This window comes from Carcharodon carcharias, chromosome 16 (assembly GCF_017639515.1).
Source record: "Carcharodon carcharias isolate sCarCar2 chromosome 16, sCarCar2.pri, whole genome shotgun sequence".
NCBI lineage: Eukaryota > Metazoa > Chordata > Chondrichthyes > Lamniformes > Lamnidae > Carcharodon > Carcharodon carcharias.
In genome coordinates, this window is record NC_054482.1 from 69,041,247 (window position 1) to 69,066,169 (window position 24,923).

Consider the following 24,923-nt stretch of genomic DNA (forward strand, 5'->3'; position numbering starts at 1 on the left):
CTTCTATCATCTTCACCTCTGTACTCACTTCTTTGGTCAGGAATCTCCCCTCCACACAGCAGCTCTTTTTATCTGTCTTCAGAATTCTGTTTCCAGTTAGACTTCTGCCTCTGGCTTCTTACCCTCTCTAGATCTGTTCATTGAGACTTGCTGGCATGATGTCGGCATCCTTGATTTCTCTGCTCCCCACACTGACTCTAACCTGTTTCCTTCTGAACTTGCAGTGCTCCATTCTCCCAATTCCTACCTTAACATTGTCATCAACCTGTTGACAAGGGTGATGTTGTTGACTGGCATACCAACCTCTACCAAGTGAAGGAGGTTTTGTAGCTGAGTTGGTGGTGGCCCTGCCTCTGAGCTAGAAGCTCTGGGTTTAGGTCCCACCTCAAGATTTGTTGGCCATGGAAGGCATGTTCATGATGTGGTTCAACAGGTTGATAATCAGGCTGCTAATCGTTCCAACACTTTCCCAAAAATGAAAAAGTGTGTGAAGATACAAACAAACAAATAAACCTTTACCTAGCAGAGGTTGAATGCCAACACACTGACACTTCCTCCTACCTTGCCCTGGACCATGACCCACATATGACAGCCAGATGTGATCACACTGAACATCAAGCATTGTTTCCCTGGCTGTCATTGACCTTACCTCCGTTGGTGACCTTCCCATCATGACTTCCAACATCATAGTCCCCCAACACCGGACTGCCCACTACCACCTCTTTCCCAAAATTCACAAAGAGGACAGCCCTGGTCAACCTATTGTTTCAGCCTGTCCCTGCCCCACAGAACTGATTTCTTCCAATCTCCAATTTTTTTCTTCCCACCTACACCCCTGACTCTTCCGATGCCCTGAGATACTTAAACAGTTTCCAATTTCCTGGCCCTAACCTTCTCCTTTATACCATGAGTGTCAAAGCTCAATACATTTCCATCCCCACCAAGACCATTTGAGGGACCTACACTCCTTCCTTGAACGAAGGCCCAACCAGCCTCCAACCACCTCTGCCTGGCTGAACGTGTTCTCACATTGAGCATCTTCTGTTTAACTCCACCCTTTTCCTCCAATTAAAAGGTGGTATCTATGGGAACCCACATGTGTCCTAGCTACACCTGCCTTTTGTGGGATATGTGGAACATGCTTCTTTCCAGTCCCACTCAGGGCCCCTTCCTCACCTCTTTTCCCAGTACATTGATGCTATATCAGTGCTGTTTCCTGGTCTCGCACTCAGCTGTAAAATTTCATCAAATTTGTTTCCTAATTCCAACTTTCTCTTGCCTTCACATGGTCTATCTCTGACTCTTCCCTTCCCTTTCTTGACTTCTCTGTCTCTATTTCCAGGAATAGGCTATTAAAAATATTCACTCTTAACCCACCCACAGCTACCTTGACTACATTCCTCACACGCTGCTTCCTGTAAGGATTCTATTCCATTCTCCCAGTTTCTCTGTCTCCATTACAACTGTTCCAATGATGCAACCTTTCTACTCATGCTGAATGATATATCTTCCTTCTTGCTCAACAGCGGATTTCTCCCACAGGGGTTCATGGGGCCCTGGACCATGGAATTCAATTTCATGCACATCTGATCTCACCCCTTCCCTCCCTTCCAGAACCATGATAATGTTCCCTTTGTCTTCACCTTCCACCCCACCAGCCTCCATTTTTAACAGATTATCATCTGCCATCTCTGCCACCTCCAGCATGATGCCATCATCGAATACATCGTCCCCTCCACCTTCAGTAATCCAATCCTTCTGTGACATCCTGGTCCACTCCTCAATCACTCTCAATAATCCCTCCATTTCCAATGGCACCTTTCCATGCAAGCATAGGAGATGCAACACTTGCCCTTTTACTTCTTCCCTTTTTACTGTCCAAGGCCACAAAGACACCTTCCAGGTGAAACAGCAGTTTATTTGTACTTCTTTCAATTTAACATATTTTGTATTCATTGTTCACAATGCGGCCTCAACAACACTGGGGAGACCAAATGCAGATTGGGTAGACACTTTATGGAACACCTCCGTTCAGTCCAAAAGCATGACCGCCAAGCTTCTGGTTGCCAGTAATTCTAATTCTCCACCTTGCTCCCACTCTGACCTCCCTGTTCTCGACCTCCTGCAGTGTTCCAATGAAACTCAATGTAAACTTGAGGAACAGATCCTCATTTTCAATTAGGCACATTCAGCCTCCTGGATTCAACATTGAGTTTTGTGATTTCAGATCATAATCTCTGGCCCCATTTTGTTTCCTACTTTTTTATTGATTTTGGTTTTTCTCTTTTATTTTTGCTTTCGGATGGCAGCTGATCATGATGCTACCATTCAGACCTCCTTTAGCACACTAAGATCAAAGCATAATACTGCGGATGCTGGAAATCTGAAACAAACATCTTTCAACACATCTTCCCTTCACCCCCCCATTGGCATTCCATAGGGGATGTTCCCTCTGGAACACCCTGGTCCACTCCTCCATCACCCCCAACACCTCAGCCCTCTCCTACTTCATCTCCCCATGCAATTGCAGAAGGTGCAACACCTGCCTGTTTACCTCCTCCCTTCTCACCTTCCAAGGGCCCAAACACTCCTTTCAGGTCAAGCAGCACTTCATTTGTACCTCCTTCAATTTGGTCTACTGAATTTGCTGCTCCCAATGCGGTCTCCTCTACATTGGAGAGACCAAACGCAGACTGGGTGATCACTTTGCGGAACACCTTCAGTCTGTTCACAAGCATGACCCAGACCTTCCTATCGCTTGCCATTTCAACACACCATCCTGCTCTCATGCCCACATGTCCATCCTTGGCCTGCTGCATTTTTCCAGTGAAGCCCAATGCAAACTGAAGGAACAACACCTCATTTTCTGATTAGGCACTTTACAGCCTTCCGGACTTAACATTGAGTTCAACAACTTCAGACCATGAACTCTCTCCTCCATCATCACCCATTTTTTATCCCCTTTCTCAATATTCATTTTCATTTTTTATTTTCATTTTTCATTTTTTAATTCTCATTTTTTATCCACTTATTTTTATTTTTATTTATTTTTATTTTTATTCATTGTTTTATCCCCCACCTTTTATACTCTTTTCAATCTTTTTTCCCACCACCGTCCCCTCTCCCCACCCCACCCTCACAAGGGCTATCTGAAACATGTTCATGTTGTTCTTTCCAGAGTGTTTATCCTGGTCCAGCTATTATCACATTCTGCTTTCTGACCTTAATGCCACCATCAACACCTCCTTTAGCCAGTACCACTATCATTAACACCCCTTTGTCCTTTTGTCCATGACATCTCTGGCAATCTCTCCTTTGCCTTCACCTATCGCTGGCCTTCTATTCACCTGCTCCACCCCCCTTAAACAGTATAAATTTCATCACATTTGACTTCTCTTTAGCTCTGAAGAAGAGTCATACGGACTTGAAATGTTAACTCTGCTTTTTTCTCCACAGATCCTGTTAGACCTGCTGAGCCTTTCCAGCATTTTCTGTTTTTGGTCCTCTAGACACATCTTCTGTTTCATTATTTGTCCCATTACCATTCCCATTAGCCCTGCGCCATCATCTCTTTTGTCATTTAATCTCTACTGTATTCCACCCTATCACAAGCCCTCTCTTTTTTTCTTTTTCCACTCTGCCCCTTATCACTTACATAAAACCTATTATATCTATATCTTTTCCCAGTTCTGATGAAAGATCAGCCTGAAGTGTTAACTCTGTCTCTTCACAGATACTGGAAGACATGCTGTGTATTTCCAGCATTTTCTATTTTCATTTCAGGTTTCAGGTTTCCAGCATTTGCTTTTCTATGGTTAGTTTCCTTTGTCTGTCTCCAAATAAGCCACATTATAAAAGGGAATATGGAGTGAGGAGGAACAGGGAGGAGTGGGGGATAGTTGTTGGGAATGGTTGCACAGTACTAAACATGGCTCCCCATTACTAAGCGTAATGATTAACAGCACTCCATAACAAGCACACAAGCCATAAATTGATTTTATTATTTCACATGTCAAAAGTAAATAAGTTTCTTGACAATACCAAACTTTCCCTTTAAGGCAGATAAAGGAAAAAAAAGAAAAACATGCATTTATATAACACCTTCCATAACCTCAGGACCAATGAAGTATTTTTGAAGTCCAGTCACTCTTGGAATGCAGAAAACACGGCAGCCAATTTTCCAACAGCAAGTTCCCACAAACAACAATATGATACTGACCAGATAACCTGTTTTAGTGACTCTAGTTCATGGATAAGTATTGGCCAGGGTACAGAGGAAAACTCCCTTCCTCTTCTATAAATAGTGTCATGGGATCATGCACTCCCTCATTTTGGCACTGAATTCTCAGCCTGGATTATGTGCTCACATCCTGAGTGGGAAGTGAACATTCTAACTTAAAAGTGGGAGGGCTACCATGGAGCCATGGCTGAAATGGTAGCTCCGAAAGGTGTTGAAGAAGCTTTTTTTGGAGGTAGCTTGCCCTGAACTAGAGCAGGATATCTGAGTGTACAGATCCTCTACATTCATTTGCAAGCATTAATGGCCTTGATGAAGATAGGATAAGTGGGGTTTAAAGATCAGCTCAGAGTCAAACAAGGCCTCCAAGCAGTGAACAGTATGGTACAGCCTCAGAATGTGGGGAACTGAGTCAGGAAAAGGAAGTAGATTTAGTTGAATGTCAAAGATAAACCAAAGGAATGGTTGCTAAATTTGTTGACGACACAAACATAGGTAGGAAAGTAAATTGTGAAAAGGACGTAAGGAGGCTACAAAGTGACATAGATAGGTTAAGTGAGTGGGCAAAGATCTGGCAAATGGAGTATAATGAGGGAAAATGTGAAATTGTTCATGTTAGCAGGAAGATTAAAAAAGAAGCTTATTATCTAAGTGGTGAGAGAGATTGCTGAGCTCTGAGATTCAGGGGAATCTGGGTGTCCTAGTGCATGAATCACAAAAGGTTAGTATACAGGTACAGCAGGTAATTAGGAAAGCTAACAGAATTTTATCATTTATTGTGAGGGGAATTGATTACAAAAGTAGGGAGGTTATGCTTTAGTTGTACAGAGCACTGGTGAGACCACATCTTGAGTATTGTGTACTGTACTGGTCTCCTTATTTAAAGAAAGATGTAAGTGTGTTAGAAGCAGTTCAGAGAAGGTTTACTAGACTAATACTAGGAATGAGCAGGTTGTCCTGTGAGGAAAGGCTGGACAGTTTAGACTTGTATCCACTGGAATTTAGAAGAGTAAGAGGCGACTTAATTGAAACCCTTAAGATCCTGAGGGGTCTTAACAGGGTGGATGTGGAGAGGATGTTTCCTCTTGCAGGAGAATCTAGAGCTGGGTGGTCACTGTTTAAAAATAAGGGGTCGCCCATTTAAGACAGAGATGGGGAGAAATTTTTTCTCTCAGAGGGTTGTGAGTCTTTGGAACTCTCTTCACAAAAGGCAGTGGAAGCAGAGTCTTTGAATATTTTTAAGGCAGAGCTAGATGGATTCTTGATTTAACAAGGAGGTGAAAGGTTATCAGGGGCAGGTAGGAATGTGAGGTTGAGGTTGCATTCAGATCAGCCATAACCTTATTGAATGGCAGAGCAGGCTCGAGGGGCCGAGAGGCCTACTTCTGCTCCTAATTCATTTGTTCATATGTTGTTATGATTATGGCTTCAATTTTCCCCACTGTCGAACTCAACGAAGTTGTGAGTCTCTCAGGTTTGATACCAGGCACACAACCTAGCAGCACAGGGCAGTAGAGTGAAGATATTGGTGGAGAGGTGATCACTGAAATTTGTTAATGGTTAATCTAAATCACACAGTTCATTGTTTGGTGAATGTAAGCTTTGATAAATTTAGCATATGCTCTGTGCTGAAATTTTAATTTCCACTGATTCAGGCCTATACGTCTTGTGTTGAGACACATGTCTGTGAGTCAACTGCATGTAAGAGTTAAAAGGAGGGAAGATGAAATGTCACTGACGCATACTGTTCTCTAAAGAAGACTGCATCAAATTTCAGAATATGATATGGACATAAATGTTAAATAGCTCACATCCCAACAGGAGGAAAGGCTACTTATTGAAGTAACTAATGACCTGAAATGTTCAGGGTAAGGAGCTCAAAAGCATAAGAATAAATAACTTAGCACAGCTACCAAAGGCCCAAAAATTTAGAATCTCCAAAATGTGGAGTAAATTTATTGAGCAAACAAATATGCTGTCTGGGATGATCTATGAGCATTAAGGAATTTCCTAAAGCAGAGGAGGTAATCTGAGAAAAACTGAGAGAATATTCTAGGGCGGACACCAAGGCCTTCGCTGAATTCTTTTAATTGTCCCCTATTTCATATTTAATTAGCCCCCCTTTTTTTCAAACATCATTATAATAATGAAAACAGTTACTGGGCCTCATTGTAAACTCTCACTTGAAAACAGTGTTTCTGACAATGCAGGATTCGATCAGTGCTGCAATGAAATGTCAGACTAGATCACAGTGCTCAAATTTTGGGTCTGAGCTCACAACTTTCTGATGAAGGGCAAAGATTGTTACCAATTCAGTCAACCTGACACGACTACAAATCAAGTAAATTGAAGAAACAGGCACACTGAGGGTGACAATGCAAGAAGTCAAGGAGGTTAAGTTAAAAAGGGGAGAACAACAAGCTGATTTTAGAAAATTCAAGTAAGCTTCAGTGGCATTTTTGAAGCAGATGAGAAAGGGATAGATCATCAATATGTTTAGAATATACAGAATGGAATTTTCTGAGCCCGCTGGTGGTGGGCATGATAGGTGGCATGTGCAGAAAACATGGTGTGACCTGCTTCACAATGGCGTGAAGGTAGGTCGCGATTCTCTGCTCAGCCCACTGACAGCGGGCCGCGTTTCCTGCCATCAGTTGGCAGGGAGCTAATTGTAATACATTAGGATATAATTAAAAGGCCATCCTGCCAGCTCTTGGAACCCTGCCGCTTCGTCCGTCCACATTGGTGGGAAAACATTTCACAACAGCACACATGGGACATGCACTTGGCAGCCTTCACTTTTGGGGAACTGAGGTGAGTGAGCAGCGGTTTTCGCCACATTGTTTACAGGCTTCGGGGCACCGGGCGATGGGGCAACTGATGCCTGGCCCTGGAGGGAACTGCTGGGGGTGAGGGGGTTGGGGGGGGGGGTGGCGGGGTGAGGGTTGGGGGGGGCGTGTGGAGGTGGTGCACTGGTGTCCAGGGTCAAGTGCTGGCCAGCCTCAGAAGCGGCTGCTGAGGTGGGGGTTGGCCGGGGCAAGTGCTGACCAGCATTGGAGGGGACTGCTGAGGGGGGGAGGTCAAGTGCTGCCCTGGCGCTGCATCCCACGCACAGGCAAGCGAGGTGGGGAAGCAGGGTAAGCGAGGGGAGTGGCCACGCATTAGGGGCACCCATATAAACTGACCATTCCCTTGCAACTAAGGCAGGTCAGGTGCAGCCACAGTGATATGATTGGGGTCGGGCTCCTAGCCTGCCCACCCATGCAAGCAATGCAGAGGCACCAAAGGGCCACCAAGCACTCCATACCTTACCACCCCACCACCACCCCCCCCCCCCCCCCCCCCCCCCCACCACCCCCCCACCCCCCCCTCCACCCCTCTGGCACAGACTCTGAGTTCTCCACCACTTTATTGGACCACGGAGCAGTTGGACTGCAAATGTTGTACTGGCCATGTAGCAGTCACTGCTGGAGGCACTCACAGCCCCTTGTAATCTCAGCATCCTGGTTTGGAGCAGTGTCCTCCATGTCACTGGTTCACGGACAGCCATGCAGCGCACTCATCTCTGGCCATCCGAGGGGTGATCAGCACTCTCCGGGAAGCATTAAGGGGTGGTCACACAGGACCAGGAAAGGTGTTAAGTACAGCCATAATAACCAAGTATCTTTCCCTCTTTCATGCTGCAGGAGAACCACGTCAGCATCATGGATCCTGGTGACCTAGCTGTATGCCTGATGGCCTACAGAGACCATAGAAGACTGAGGAGAGAGCAACTGAGGCACCTGGCTGTGCAAAGGCAGGAGCAGCAACTTCATGAAGAAGGGGCAGTAGGGGCTCCTGCACACGCTGTCCAGGAGCGACAGTGAGCCATGGCTGGTCAGCGCTTAGCGACACCCAAGACACCACCTGCCACTCCTGCAGATAACTGAGAACCAGTGTTGTTGATGACAGCACATGTTTAGGGACCTGGTGTCTCACGTCTGCCACTTCCTTCAGGACTTGGCGCCAAGGGGACATGGAGGGCATCCAGTGCCAGTGGTTGTGAAAGTGACCACAGCGCTCAGTTTCTATGCCAGTGGCTCCTTTCAGGGCTTCACAGGTGACCTCTGTGGGATTTCACAATCCGCCACCCACAAATGCATCCATGAGGTCATGGATGCCATCTTCTACATGGCACACAACTTTGTATATTTCGCCCAGGACCAGGACAGCCAGGATGCAAGGGCCACTGGATTTGTCCTGATCTTGGGATTCCCACAGTTGCAGGGTGTGATTGACTGCACTTGTGTGGCGCTCAGGTCTCCATCGCTACACTCAGTGAACTTCATCAACCACAAGAGCTTCCATTCACTGAACATGCAGCTGGTATGCAACCACCAGAAACACATCCTGCAAGTGTGCGCACAGTTTCCAGGGAGTGTGCGCAACGCCTACATCCTGAGTCACTCACAGATCCCTGCAGTCTTCCAGGGTCCACAGAGGATGCAGGGATGGCTCCTTGGGGACAAGGGCTACCCACGGAGGCTTGTGGCTGATGACACCTGTGTGGCAGCCACAGACTGAAGCAGAGCGAAGGTAAAATGAGGCTCATGCAGCAGCTCGCACCTTTGTGGAGCAGACCATTGGGATGCTGAAGATGAGGTTCCGGTGCCTGGACCAGTCTGATGGAACCTGCAACATAATCCACAGAGGGTGTCACACATCGTTGTCATCTGCTGTGCCCTTTACAACCTGGCGCTGCAACGCAGAGATGAGCTGGCTGAGGAGGATATGAAGGAGTCGGACGTCTCCTCGGATGAGGTGGATGCCGACGGGGATGAGGGTGAGGGGGTCCTCGGTGGTGATGACGATGGGGATGAAGCTCTCACACTGGCTAGATGAGGGAAGCGCACTCGGGAGGTCCTCATAGCTGCCATATTTGTGGAGGATGATGACGACATGCAGTGAAGTGTCCCCATAGATCCTCACATCACAGTTGTGAATGTTTGACTCCAGTCTGGCTTATCTCAGTGCCAATACCTTCTGAGAAAATGCTATGATGTTACGTCATGGAGATGCAGTGGAGGCCCTAATAGTCACTCAATCGCAGGAGGATGACGACAAAATGCAGTGAGAACACTCCATAGATCTTCACATAGCCTATGATAATGTCTGACTCTTGTCTGGCTGAGGGCAGCTCACTTGCACTCCATGATCAGGGCCATCTCAGAGACACAGCCATGAAACTTTAAAGGCATCTAATGCTGTGTTCACTTTCAGCACCCCAGCCCTTCAGGAACTAGCGCACAGTATCACTGGTCACAGATGCTGGTGTGATGGGGGGGCAGCCCCACCATAACGGTGCTAAGAGCACACAGAGAGAATGAGAGAACTCTGTGGTGCCTGCCCTCTACATTCTGGCAGGAATAACCAGCACTACCGAGGTGCAGGCATCAGTAATGTTTCCAGGGAGTGTGAGGCTGGACCATCACTGTGGTCTGAAGGCTGCACAGAACACAGGGAAGAGGCCCTGGGCTGAGACACCTGCCTTGGTCTTGTGCAGAAAGGTTTCACATCTGAGTGACAAGAACACTGCTCATCAGAACAAGGAGCCACGGCCAGGGAGTTTATTGACAATAGTGAACATTATGTACAAGTGATTAACACCCATGGCCAGGTAGTGCAATTACTTATACCTAACCGTCCTAACCCTGCCGCTATGTCTTGGTGCTCCCCGGACATCTACAGCAGAGATGGAGGCAGCCTACTGACCGTGACACCCTGTCTGGGATGATTTTGGCGGATGTCCTCTGGAGGGCTGAGACATGGAGGACCCCAGCTTACTTTTGGGATCCTGCTGTATGGCAGTGGCACCCTCCTCAGCCTGTGAAGCTGGATCTGCAGAGGTCACAGGAAGAGGGGAGTCAAATGGGCCAGTCACTCCCAGAGTCACCTGGGTAGATGGCCCTGGAGTGTGCACCTGCTGATACTCCTCCCCATGGATGCCCAAGAGACCCTGGCTGACTCCGTGAGCAGGAGAGATAGCTGGAGTGAGATCGAGCTGCCCAGCACCCCTCTCGCGTACACATTGTTGGAGGCCAACTATGACATCAGCGATGGAATGAAGCCTGCACATTAGTGCAGGAGTGACGTCCTGGACCAAGGTCTCCACGGCAGCCACCATCCTGCCAGTGTTGACCTCGGTGCATTGCAATGCTGGCACTATCACCTCAGCCTAAAGATGGACAGACTCCTCTATTGTGCCTTGCAATCTGTAGTAGACATTCCTTCCTGATGTTCCTCATCTTGCTTTTGCAGCTCCAGCAACTGAGACATGACCATGTCCAGGGGCTCATCATCTGACTCGGACTCAGCAACAGCCTGGCCTCCAGCAGTCCTCCGAAAGCCGGGGACCTGAGAAGTCCCTGCCTCTGCCTGCTGTGGTGGGGTGTACTCACCAGATCGTGATCCTGAGGCTACTGTAAAGCTAGGTCCCACCAAGGTGGGTGTTTCTGTACTGGCAGAGGGTGTGGGTGAGTGCTGTGATGGGACTTCAGGGAGGGAGCCTTCAGATTCCTCTTCAGAGGTTTCTTCGGATCTTGATTGGAGGCCCGGTTCATGGACTCTGTTGGCTATTTGGCAGATGTGCCTGCGAAAGCATGGAGAGATAATTAGTACATGGCAGTGGCCTGTGAAAGAGGACACATCACTCATGGCATGGTTGTCTGATGGATGTTGCACTGCTGGATCCTCACTTGGTAGAGCAGCGCCGACCTCACCGTCAGCACAGGACCAGCCCTGGTCATTGCCGGCCAGCTGGATGGCTCTGTATTCGAATTCTGTCAAAACTTTGATTTCCGGCATCCCTCCACTTGTCTGCGACCTTTCCCTTCTGTTGTGAGCCAGTTTGTCCTGCATGGATAGAGTTGGGTAGAGAGTATCAGGACTCCTGATGGGCCAGATGATAAGAATGCCTGGCCTGTGTGGGTGGTGAGTGGTCCACTGGATGGGATGAGGACAATGACAGTGTGAATGAAAGAGTAAATGGTGATGTCCCTTGCACTGACAGTGAATCAGGGCCCTGAGGGTATGTGATGGGTTTGTGAGTGGGTGAGTTGGGAGTGATGAAAAGAGTGGCTTATTCTGGTGGAATGGAAGAGATCATTCATCCTTTTGTGGCACTGGGTGGCTGTCCAACTCTGCAGGGTGTTGGCACTGACCACCACTGCCACCGCCTCCCACGCTGCTACCCATCCTGCAACCAGATTGGGGATAGAAAAAATCCTATTGTGCCTCCACAGCAAGCAGCAGTCACTCGAGGGACCCGTCGTTGAAGCTAGGGCTGCAGTCTCTTTTCCTTTGCTGGCCATGTCTCCCAGGCAGCGATGGTGAGCTGGTGGCGATAAGCGCTTTGCTGGCGGCTGCCTTTTAAAGATGGCGGCTGGTGTGATGCATCAGCCGGATGATGGCGAATGGGCGAATGAGAACCCACTCTCTATTGAAACAGCGTGTTTCTGGGGAATGCACAAATAATGAGACGTGCTCGGGAAGATTCAGCGTGAAAACTCACCATTTCGTCGGTGGCTAGAGTTCCATTTGACCTGCTCACTAGCGCACTTCGTGCAATCCTGGGACAATCCCGCCCACTAGTTGATCTCTTGATGAGTTGGAGAACATTTTATAAATTACAGCGACATTAGTTGGGGGGACCAATAGCAGTTTGAGCACTTGGGAGGTCTTCAGCACAAAAGTTCTGTTATCGTTCTGGCTGCATTGCAGATGATGGTGGTGGGAAGGAAGACGCTGAAGAACAATATTAAAATGGCCAGCTACTTCAAAATAAGATGGTAAAACTGATATCAGTATTTTTTGTCTTATCTCTTATTGAAAATACATTTTTTTCCAAACTGAGATAGATAGCCTTTATAAAATTAATACATAAAATTGACAGTATAGTCACCAAGCCAGGAACAATTTTGATCAAGCTAGGATGTGCAATGGGAGCAAGCAGAGTTGAGAAACAAGTGTGAACAGAATACATGGCTCTTGATCATAAACCAGCTTGATTGCAATTGGGTGGATTTGCAAATCTGTCAAAAAGAGAATGCAGGAGGTAAGGCCAGTGAAATATTCTATGCATTGTTGTTGCAAACTTGAAGCATAAATTATATACAAAATACCACACTAAGGCTACCTGGAAGCCCTGAAAGGGGTTGAGGAGCAGCATGTTATGCATGCACTGAAATTATTTATGCAACATTTGAGGAGCAGAGAATTAGCACAGGCCATAGGGCTAAGGAATACAGTGGAGCTTTGTGAACTGTGAGGAGACGCAACTGGAGATGAAATTTCTTGAAGTTATAGCAACATACATGGATAACTATATAAATTTACAAATTCTTGAATCATGTATTGGTTTGGAATGTATGACATTATTTGTAGATCTAAATAAATCATAAAGTTCATGGCTAATTGTATTTTTTTGGGGGGGCTGGGAAATTGCAGTTAATCAGGATGCTTTGTGAACTTTGGAAACATTAGACCTGCTGCATGCAGGTACCATATATATCTGAGAGACTCTGAGAGCCTTGTAAGTCTACAGAGCCATTACTGAAGCAGCAAATGAGATTAGCCTTCAGGAGGATCTAAATAATCTCACCAAATGGGTCAATATATGGAGAATGAAATTCAACATAGAGAAATATAACATGCGAATCAGCAATACTCGATGTTCATCAGTGCCCAATGATACAATACATGATTGCCCCTTGAAATTACTGAAGAATGTCATTGCTTAGGAGTCCACATCCAAAATAATTTGAAATGTGCTGCAAAAAGTCAATATGCAGCCTCCAAGGCATCCAAAATACTTGGATTTGTGAAATGGATCTTCCATCGCTTTCCAGCTACAGTAAAGGAAATGCTATACCAGACATTGATTAGACCACACTCAGAGTAAAGTGTAACTGCTTGGGACCCATATACTGTTAAAAACATTACCCTCCTTGAGAAGTAGCTTGCCAGGTAGCTTGTTTTGTTACAGTTACTCGAGATTCTGGTATCTCCCAGTTGGTCACATCGCTAAGCCGGCACATTCTCCAGAACCCAAAAAACGTCCATAGGTTGACATGCCTCCATAGATTTTTGAATGAACAATTAAATATTTCTAAGCTGTACCTTAAGCCCTAAAGTGACCTTGCTTGAAGAGTTTCAGAAGGGATTTGTGAGTATCCGTCATGCTTGAAGAGTTCACAACCAACAACTCCAGCTGTACACATCCCAGTGTATTTCCTTTGCCAACTGCTTTTAACCATGAACAGTTAAGGACTGGACCAATCTTCCACAAACCTTAATCTCCATGTCCTCTAAGGGTTCATGTAAGGAAAATCTGTTGCACTTTTTACCTACCAAGATCATTTTCAATCACTTCGTACCCTGCTTCTGTGTTACCAACTGTTGCTTCTGCCAATGCAACTGGTGGTGCATTTAATTTTATTGCTGTGTGCTAACAATTACACCGAAGAAATTAACAATTGTACCATCCATGCTGCAAACTTGGTAAGAAATAAGAATCACTCAATGACGGAGAGACTTCAGTAGTTAATAACTATGCCTTAATCCCCATAATACAGTTATTCTGTTTCTAAGCTATAATTTTTACTGAAGCATAAAGTGGTGGCTTCCAAAAACATTCTGAATTTATATCAATTATCCTTGGTGTACGGTAATCTTCCTATTATTACACATCAGTGTTCATGTGCCAGGGTTAATGTAAAACAGCATGTGCTGTAGTTTAGTTAATTCCCGACAAATAACCGTTCATCAGGCATCATAAATGGGCCACCAAACCTACACTTGAAAACAGATTGAACAAAGGCAATATAAAATTAGACCCATAGAGAAAGTCAGCTTGCAGTGGTTGGAGGCTTTGAAGTGAATGTCTATCATGCGTCGGGGCTTTCATTTGCTTAAATGCCATTGACTTATTCATTAATCATACTGAAACGGATGGCTGCACGGTTAAATAACAGATCATCTGTGGGACGGTTTAATGCATTATCTCCAAAGACTCATGACGAAGTCACGATGTTCGGATCCTGATAGCCGAGACTCCCAGGACGATCTCCAACTTGTTTGTACTCCACTTGACCTCTGTCGCTGAGCAAAATGCAGGTGAACCCTGCAGAACAGTCACGACTATTTAAATAAGAATGTCCCTTTAGGTTTTTTTGCGTTATATAAGCAAAAGATGCACATTAGTGAACCGTCGGAACTATTTTCCGTACAAATAGAACAAAAATAACATTTTTAAAAAGTCCTCGCCTAACCTTGCCCTCACCTCTCTGCATCTTGTGGAAACCTCTTTGTCTATTTGCCTGATTTATTTACTCAGGCAGCTGATTTCAGTATTAAATGTTCCGTGGAAAGGCGAATAACAAACGTTGTAATTAAATTGGGATTCAAGATACTCAAAAATCCCTTCTGAAATTTGCCAGTGGCTGTGGATGGGCAGAGATGTGTGTAGGGGCTTTCAAATCAGGATGTTTCGATAAACGTGCTGCAGTGTGCTTTCTATCTGAAGAAAGACGTGAAGACTTGAGACGAGGCCACAATAGGTAAAGGTCGCGTCTAACGAAGCTTTTAACATCGAAGTATGTGTATGTTTATATTCAGGTGAGATGGAACATATTTATTAATGCTGAGACTTGCCATAGTGACGGTGTGCACCTTGTAATCTGTAAGCGACAATAGTTTGAGATTCCTGTTCAAACAGCCAGGCTTTTGCCTCCTTATACTGTAAATTCAAACGAAATCCATATCTTTATTCTCGAAACAAATGAAACTGCGCTTGCAGACCATGTAGAGTATGTGCTCTTTATTCCAATGCAGTACCCAGTTACAGGGATTTGAAAATTCAATGACAGCACAACAAGCACATGCATCTGTGTAACAAAAACAGGAAATGCTGGAGAAGCTCTGCAGGTCTAACAGCATCTGTGGAGAGAAAAACAGAGTTACTGTTTGGAGTCCGTCATACGAGCCGTCTCAATAGTATGGTAAAGCAAAATCAGGACAGATGGTCAAAAGCTTGGTCAAAGGGGTGGGGTCTAAAAAGGAGCCGCGTAAAGGAGGAAGGAGAGGTCGAGATGCAGAGAGATTTAGGGAGACAATTCGAGAACTTAGTAATGGTGGCTGAAGGCTTGGCCAACAATGGTAAAACCATTAAAATCGCCAATGTTCAAGAGACCAGCATTGGGGGAGCACAGGTATCTCGGGGTTGTAGGGCTGGAGATAGGGAGGGGTGAGAGCATGGAGATATTTGAAAACAAGATGAGAATTTTAAAATTGAGGTATTGTTTAACTGGAAACCCATGTAGGGCACTGAGTCTTGGAGTGGTTCCACTATTCCACCAATTCCAATGGTCAAGCATCTTTGGATGTAGCCAGCCTTGATTAAAATCCAACTACCAATTTAATCACATTTTTTGATCAAAACCTAGAGACGTATAATGAACAACTACTTGCATTTCTTCATGATATCAGTCGCCATTTGTCTAAATCAGGCTGTACATCATTTGGACGATCACCTATTTCCCTAACAGAACTCCCCCAGTTTAAATGGGGAAGAGGGCTGCTATTATTTGTATAATGAGCTAATATTTTTTCAGTCGGCCATTTGTGATAACTTTGTTATGCATGTGATGATGGGAGTGATTAAATGTGAGGGGGAGTGAATAGGCACTGAGTTGATAGTTTGACTGTGACTTGACACTTTCTATACAATATTTCATAACAGTCCAAACCTTCTGAACTGTACATTCTTTCTTCATGCTCTACAAACATTCCATTCTTAATAGTGTTTTACTAACTTGTCATTTAGGAATTACATTGATACATGTGTTGATGTCTAAAAGTCATGTCCATGGTCCATAATTTTTCATTTTCTAAGTACTTTTTAAAAACTTAGTAAGCAAATCTTTACTTTAAAATACTTGATTCTAATTAACACTGCATAGAGATTGCATTGGGCTTATTTTAAAAATCGAAGCCTTTATGATGCTGGATTATTTCTGCAGAAATATTGATTCCCACAGACTAAGGTTACAAGTACAACAAAGTGGAATCCCCATATTATGTGTCATTATTTATGGTACAATATGGAAAGTTTAAGATTCCAACCCTAAATTATTTAAGAATATGATGCTATTGATTGCAGAAGCAAACCCAGTCTTCATGTGCAACTACTCGTCCTGCATTTTAATACTATTAAAATAAAAAAAACATTAGCATGACATTGTTTTAGAATTGACTAATTCTTTTCTAATAGTAAATTATTATCTACTTATTTGTGGGTAACAATATCAAGGGATATGGAGCTAAAGCAGACAAATGGTTTGGATGTGCAGATCAGCCTTGAGCTAATTGAATGGCAGAGTATGTTTGAAATACCTACTCTTGTTTCTAGGTTTCTATTATCACAGATTCAGAATTGCAGTTTGCTTGGAAGATTTTTGTTTGACTAGTAACATTATATGTTCTATAACCAACAGCTGCTTAACAAAGACACATAATTGTATATGTTTCTTTACTCAGCAGGTGCAATTTCTAAAACTGCAGTTCATAGAGTCAGCAAAAGCACAGATACAGTACAGGTGGAGCACATTCAGCCCATTGTGCCTGTGTCAGATTTTTGGTAGAGCTAGTCAGTTTGCTATGTGGTCCAACTAAAATTTACAGTTGCAGATGGCAAGACCCAACTACTGGACATAACTCTCACTAGAAAAGAAACACAGAAAAGAAAGAGCTTAGAACTGTAAAAGTTTACAGCACAGAAGGCCACTCTACCCATCATGCCCACAACAGCTCTTTGCCAGAGCAATCCAAAATGAATCCCCTGCCCTCCTCATAGCCTTGCATCATTGTCTCCATCAAACATTTAAAAGATGCAATAATCTCTACATCAGCCAGGCCCTATGACAAAGCACTACACCCTCCAGCAACTCTCCATGTTAAGGAATTTCTCCTGAGATCTCTGCTAATTTTGTTAGTGACAATATTGAATTGACCCTTGGCAGCGACTCCTCAAAACCAGGCAACAGGTTTTTCCTATTCACTATCTAAAACCTTCCCTAATTAAAAAAAAAATCTCTTAAATCTTCTTTGGTCTTCTCACTGCTAATGCAACTTAGATTTATATGGTACTCTTTGCATCTTCACAAAGTCCTAAAGCACTTCACTGCCAATGAAATACTTCTTGAAATGTAGTTGGTTAAACTTGGCAACCAATTTGAGGTAAGTAACCAGTTAATCTACTTTGGTTGTGTAAATCGAGGATAAGTATTAACCAGGACATCAGGATAGCTCTTCGAAGAGCGGCTGAAGATTTTTTACATCTGCCTGAACAGGCAGCTGAGAAACTCATCAAAAAAGCACCTCTGACAATATAGATCTCTCTCAGTACAGCATTTAAAAAATATTCGATAAGTTTATAACATGCCCAGGGAGTGGATGGACCCTGAATGTATTTTAAATCCAGCTTCATAGTGGACAGAGACTATGTTGGTGGGAAATGGCTTTCTTGAGGGATTAGCTTTAGCATATCTGGCAATCCAATCAGGACCTGACTCCATATTTATACTGCAGCAAAGCAGAAACCACATTTTTCTGATTCAAAAGTGGCAGTAAAGCTGCAGCCTTCAAACAAACAAAGCAGTAATAGAATATTAAATTCAAAGTGAAAATGATAAATGATGACTAGTTACTGCTTCAGTTTTTTTAAAAAATTAAATGCATTCAAAATGTGATTTTACAAATTGTAAATTCTTCTATTTGTTTAAAGTTATTAAAATGATTTAATTATGCTGGTAATTCTAATATTGTTAAATTAGCATTCTACAGTGCTGTGCTCTCTTCTATATGTAACATGAATCGCCTCAATTAAAAATTTAAAACCTGAATCTTTCAAATCCCATTTTTTTCTTCTAATTTAAATGAATTTCCTTGTCTCTCAGATTGAGGTGATCCACGTAGTTACCTCTTCAGTTGCATCACTGCCTACATCAGTATGCCACCCACTCTCAATACAACCCCTTATCAAGATGTAAGTTCTCTCCTATCTTTCTACTCCAAGTTCATTTCTTCTAAAAGAGCAACCTCTTGTTCTTCAGTGTGCTTCCAACTGAGTTCCTGACTACTAAATTACCACTCTTGATCCTCACGCTAGAGGTATTGTTAATTATGTCTGGGCAATAGGGAGCCCAAACATGCCTCTTTCAAAACCGCCAATCAAAAACTCTTCAAAAAACCCTCAACTATTTATCTTCACTAACCTCCCTTGCCTTGCTAAGGTTGAAATTTTGCCTCCCAACTCCATTTCACCTCTTCCAAAACTCAGAGTTTGAAGCGCTTCCGTTCAGCTTTCCTCGTCACGGTACCAAGGCTGCCCTGGCCAAATTCACGAATTATATCATCTCTGACTGGTGAGTTATTGCTCCTTTTGCTTCTCTACTCCTCTTCAATGTTTAATATTGTCAACCACGTCAACATCTTTTATCAGCTGTCCTTTGTTGTCCAGCCACTTGCCTGGATGAGTGCAGCTCCAAGAACACTCAAGAAGCTTGGCACCATCCAGGAAAAAGCAGCCCAATTGATTGGCACCCCTTCTACCACCTTCAACATTAATTCCTCCACCATCGACACACAGTGGTAGCAGTTTGTACCATCTACAAGATGCACTGCAACAACTCACAAAGGCTCTTTTGATAGCACATTCCAAACCTGCAACCTCTACCGCCTGGAAGCACAAGGGCAGTAGATGCATGGGAACAACACTACCTGCAAGTTCCCCTCCAAGCCACTCACCATCCTGACTTGGAACTATATCGCCATTCCTTCACTGTCAAAATCTTGGAACTCCCTTCCTAACAGCACCGTGGGTGCACCTACAGCACATGAATTGCTGCAGTTCAAGAAGGTGCCTCATCACCACCTTATCAAAGCCAATTAGGGAAAAGGCATTAAATGCTGGCTTAGCCAGTGATGCCCACATCCCATGATCACATAAATTTTTTAAAAGCGTCATGAGACTAACCTCACTTGGCTCTCTTCCTGCCTGCCGAAAGACAGCCAGCATACCTTCCTTTTCTTTCTGCTCTTGCACAGTCAGCTCAGGAGTTCCACAGGGACCAATCTGCATAATGTCCTCAGTGACATCACCTTAAAGCACAATTCAGGACCAAGTTCCATCTGCTGCAATACCAAGTTCCAACTTTTCATTTTCCTCAACCCCATGACTATCCCTGTGCAGTTGGACTGTCTTCCCAAGTCAGGCAATGGATAAGCGAAAAATTTCCCTAATTCCACATATTGGCCAAGAATTTCTGCTAAACCAGTATAATCTGTCAGAACTTCGCTAAACTAGTGCAAAAGATCAGGGAACATTAAGCACAAGTTATATTGAGGGTAAATAGTTTCTGCGATCTATTGCTGGTTTGAAAAACATCGCACTTGAAGGCAGCCCCACCAAAAACCAGTCATGTCCACAGATTAAATTAATCAGAATGATGAGCTTCCACTGATTTCACCCATTTGAGATGGCTCTTAAAATTTAGCTTATTTTTGGCACAGTGACTCTGGTAGACATGTTTAAAACTTTTTAATATTAAAAGTATTTAATTTACTTATAAGCTGGCTAGTGTATACCAATAATTATTAAAAATATTTGATGTACTAAGAAATGAGCTAGAGAAACTACTAAATCATTCAGTACAGTAAGACCTTGCTTTAAGTCACCCCAGTTAATGTTGTTTCATTTTTAGGTTGTTTATTCTTTAGGGCCTGTTTTTTCTGATTTGCGTTGTCATTTTTGTCTTTACGTCATTTGCATGCATCGTTGACATCAAAGTTGCACATTGTCATCATATGCATTATGTGGTGTCATCGCCATCAGCAGAACAACCGAACATTGCTGTCAGGAGGTTGGTCTATAACCTTGGGAGTTGGCTTGGGAGATTCCCAGATCAGCCCCACTCCCAACCTGCTTGCTGCCTTGCTCCCACCCAGCTTGCTGCACCACTCCCGCACTGCTCTTTTTTTCAGGAGAAAGCACGAACGCTGTCCCCCACCACCACAAATTTTGTAGTCAAGTATACCTCATTTAGGGGCATCACAGGCATCAGCACACCCGGAGTACAATGGATAGCTCCATCCCGGGAGCACAACCCTCCTGATCATTGTCTCTCCCCTGCCAGGTAAGTGCACCACTGGCTGGCTTGCTCACTGCCTCACTCCAAATAGCCAAAAATACTATAGTATTGATCCACTGTTTCCACATCCGGGAAGCAGGGACTGGGGAGAAGCTCACTGGGGCTCAAGAAGAGACTCACTGCGGATCAGGGGAGAGACTTGCTGGGGACCAAGGGAGAAACAAGTTTATATATAATCTAACTTCAGTTTATACATAAATTCTTAAGGAAAAATCTGATTCACTTAATGTTGTTTCGCTTAAAGTCGCACTTCTAAACAACGCAACTTTGATGTTAAGTGAGGAATTACTGTGTAGCTATTTTTAAAGTGATTGCAGTGATTTAAGATTAGGTCTTTCACAGGTAGTGAACAAAACATGTTAAGCATGCTTATAATTTGTGATCAATTCATTTTTAAGTATGAATAAAACTATACTAGATTTTCAATTTTAAATACAGCAATGTTTTTTACATGTAAAAGCATTCTATTATAATGCCCAATTGCATTGGATCATGGAAGATTTTGTTTGTGATATACAAATACATTTGGTTGAAAGTCTAAGCTAAAACTGCACTTCAGAAAACCACCCAGATTGCCAATTGTGCCCAAAGTGGAAACTCCATCCCGTTGTTCTTAGCAATAGCAAACTTGTATCGGTAGTAAGGAGGGAAAAGTTTTTAAATCATAATTTTGCCATCACAAACTCCTTTGCTTTGTCACAGACTATTTCCTTTCCTGGCTATTCATTCAGGCTGAACAGGCTATGCAAAACTTTTACATCTTGTTCATCCAGAGCTAAAATTAAACCACACATTATTATCAATCATAAGAACATAAGATATAGGAGCAGGAGTAGGTCATATGGTCACATGAACTTGCTCCATCATTCAAAATAATCATGCCTAATTTTCTATCTCAACTTCCCTTTTCCACCTGCTCCCCATTGGTGCAAAAATCTATTGATTTCAGCTTTGCATATACTCAACAACTGAACATCCACAGCCCTCTGAGGCAGAGAGTTCCAAAGTCTCACAATATGCTGAGTCAAGAATCTTTCTCTTCATCTCAGTCCTGAATGGGCAACACCTTAGCATAAGACTATGATCCCTGGTTCTTGAATCTCAAGTCAGGAGCAACAGCTTTTTAGCAACTGTCAAGAGCCCTAAAAATTTTATATGTTTCAATAAGATCCCCTCTTCGTCTTAACTCCCAAGAATTTAGGCCCATTCTACTCAATGCCCTTAAAGGTCCTTTCATCCCAATAAGGCATTTATTTCTACCTCTTCAACTTTGTCCATTTTTGCATCTATACCAGATCTAAGAAATGCTTGTTTAAACTTTTATCACTGCTAGACTCAATTTGTCCAATGCTTTTCTCTTGGAGACGATCCCCATAAATCCTAACTTGTTAAAATTCAGCCACCACATCTAGTCCTGCTCAAAGTCTCTCTCGCCTATTATTCCTGTCCTTGCTGATTTATGTTCGCTCCCTGTTCCGCAGGCACTGAATTTAAAATCATCATTCCTATCTTCAAATCTTCTCATGGCCTTGCCATGTTTCTGAACTTTCTCCCAGCTTTATGCCCCTTTCTGAAACCTTTAGTCCCCTGACTTTTGCTCATTCAGCTTTGTCTTCACTCTTGGTGGCAGTGTCTTCAGTAACCTTCCCTACCCTTTGGAAATCCATCTCTGAACCCCTCTCTACTCCTCTCTCACCCTTTAGAAATCTTCCCTCCCTATTTATAAATCTTTCAACCAAGTTTTAATTCACCTTTCTAACCTTCCCTCCATAGTTTAGCAACTATTGCTTTATTTGTTTTCATTTTATTTTATGCTTATTCCCCAACCCCACACCACCCCAGTAAAGAGCCCTAAGATTGTTTTTGCAATAAAGGTGTGATATAAATGCAAGGTTTTTCTGCAGAGTGAAACAGATTAGATTTTTATATTGCCTGTAGCCAGTCTGTATTAAATACTTAGACTGTTGCATGAAATGCAAGCGAAAAGAACAACTTTTCAGACGAGAATGAAAAATTCAATTATGTATGGAATTTAGTTTTGTAGGCTAAACTCTGAACTTCCAGCCCCAATTCTAAAGGTTAGTGTATGCTTCAATATCCTTCACTTTACTACAAGAATAAACATAACAGTTGACTATTCATGTCTACTCTTCCAGGGATCTGAGGTAGGCACTCCCGATTACTTGGTGCATCAAGTGGGCACCAAAGAAGTGGGATGTATGATTAGAACATTGAACTAGCTAATGGCTAACACAATTACAAATATATTGGCAACCTGCATCATTTAGCCTTAAAGGGATGTAAGAGTCTAGTGGTGTGTTTGCTTCAGAAATTTGCAGATGTTTCCCCAATTCTGGGAGTACGTGTTTGCTATAATGCTAATTTTTTTTTGTTATAAGGAATGGAACATGTGAATAGGATGACAATAATGTAAAAGAGCAAATGCAAAACAAGCTGAACACTTGTGAACCTCAGAAAATTGTGTTTATTTGTTATTATCCCCTGCAGAGTTTAACAATATAATTGGACGATGGTGGTGAGTGATACAAGTTGGTGGGTGTGGTCATGGGAATGGTTAGGAGTGCAGTTTCTTCTCTTCTAATTAGTTTTGTTTTGTCCTGTTAGCTACTTTCCTCCTTCTTTAAGTTCTTAAATTGCATTAAAAAACCCAACTTGATTGTAGGATATTGTTCAGGATAAAATTGAGAAACAGAAGAAGTAAAAGGTAGCCACGACAGTCACTAAACAGGGTGTTTCTGGTCATTCCCAGTTGGTTCTTGCCAGCCAGTTGCTGGGTATGGTTAGTCCTTGGAACAGATGATCCTAAATATCATACATGATGTGGGAAAGACATGTCTGGTCCCAAAGGAGCTAATGGACAAAGAGGGCTGAGGGCCCTTCTGATAGGGACCAATTTTTACATCCAGAGAGGAGTTCCTGTGCAAATCGATCAGTACTCGGATGCCTTTTTTGGGTTGCTTGTTTTTTGCAGGTGTTACCCAGGTTCAATGTACCATCAGATGTAAATATTCATCTGCCTCACAGGAAGAGGTTGCAAGTGAAAGCACTTGTAAGTGTCCCTGGTCTAGTAACTGAATTCTGAGGATTGGACACACTAAACAATAAGAAGAGAACATACAGCTCCCCACACACGGTCTGCTGTTGAGTAAGATCATGACTGAATTTCTGCCTCAACTGCACTTTCCTGCATGCTCCCCCTATCCCTTAATTCCCTGAGAGATCAAAAACGTGTCTCAGTCTTAAATACACTCAAAAATGGAGCATTCATAACCCCATAGGGTAGACAATTCCTAAAATTCACAACCCTTTGAATAAAGATGTTTCTCTGCAACTCTGTCCTAAATGATGGATCCATTGGCCTGAGACTGTGCCTGTGTTCTAAATTCCTCATCCAGGTGTGAGAAAAAACTTTTTCACACAACCAGTGGTTCCAGTCTGGAGTGCACTACCTGGAAGTGTGGTGGAGGCAGGTTTAATCGAGGCATTCAAGAGGGCATTAGATGATTATTTGAATAGAAACAATGTGCAGGAGTCTGGGGAAAAGGCAAGGCAATAGCACTAGGTCATAATGCTCATTTGGAGAGTTGGTGCAGACACGATGGGCTGAAAGGCCTCCTCTGTGCCGTTAAAATTCTGTGATTCTGATTCTTTAATCATCGCCAAGTTAGGATACCAACCCTAATTGAATGCAGAGCGTGGAAGGGCACGCTAGGAGCAGCACCAGGCACATATGATAAAATAAATGTATTTTGGGGCAGACACATAAACTAATATTTCTCTCATTTTAAAATATTTAGAAGTAGTTGAGACTTCTTCAGTACTTTCATAGCCTCTGATATCTTTGGTTCTGTCGAATGAATTGCCTTTCAGTTAAGATGAAAACTAGAACGCAATTTGTTTCTTAGAAAAATGTTGTGCTTTGGTGGAACACTTTCCAACAGGTTCCATTGCTTCTCGAATAATAATGGAATGAGTAATTTTAGTGATCGTTATACTTTTCTATGGCAAATAAGGCCAGTTGATCTCAATAAGCCTTTGCATCTCACTGAGCATTCAGAATTGGGAGAGAAGTGGCTTACACTTATGTTTCTCGCCTTTTATGGCCGCAAAACGCAATAAGTTTGAAACACAGGGATATTTTTTCCACTGTGGATCTGGTATAATTTTCCAATCAATGAGCTCTCATGTGAAGAAATCGGTCAGGAGATGGGTGGTTGCAATGAAAGCGCGATTACCTGCTCCTCGACTTAAACAGAGTCATTCTGCTTTGCAAGGGCACAATAAATTTGCATTGACTACAACGATGTTTTTATTTAGACGTTCCTCAGTCTGGTGGAAAGCATACGACGAGGTTTGGTGTGGGATGGGAGGAGCATTCATAAGGGTGGGGCTGTTAGTCGAACTATCGTCCTTTGCTCAAG

At 43.4% G+C, this 24,923-nt stretch overlaps 1 non-coding gene across 1 annotated transcript; it reads right to left on the minus strand.

Moving 5' to 3' along the window:
• Positions 1–20,311: 20,311 nt before the first annotated feature.
• LOC121289476 lies at positions 20,312–20,474 on the minus strand. The gene has a single exon (XR_005945575.1). It is a non-coding gene; the product is annotated as a U1 spliceosomal RNA (small nuclear RNA).
• Positions 20,475–24,923: the final 4,449 nt, after the last annotated feature.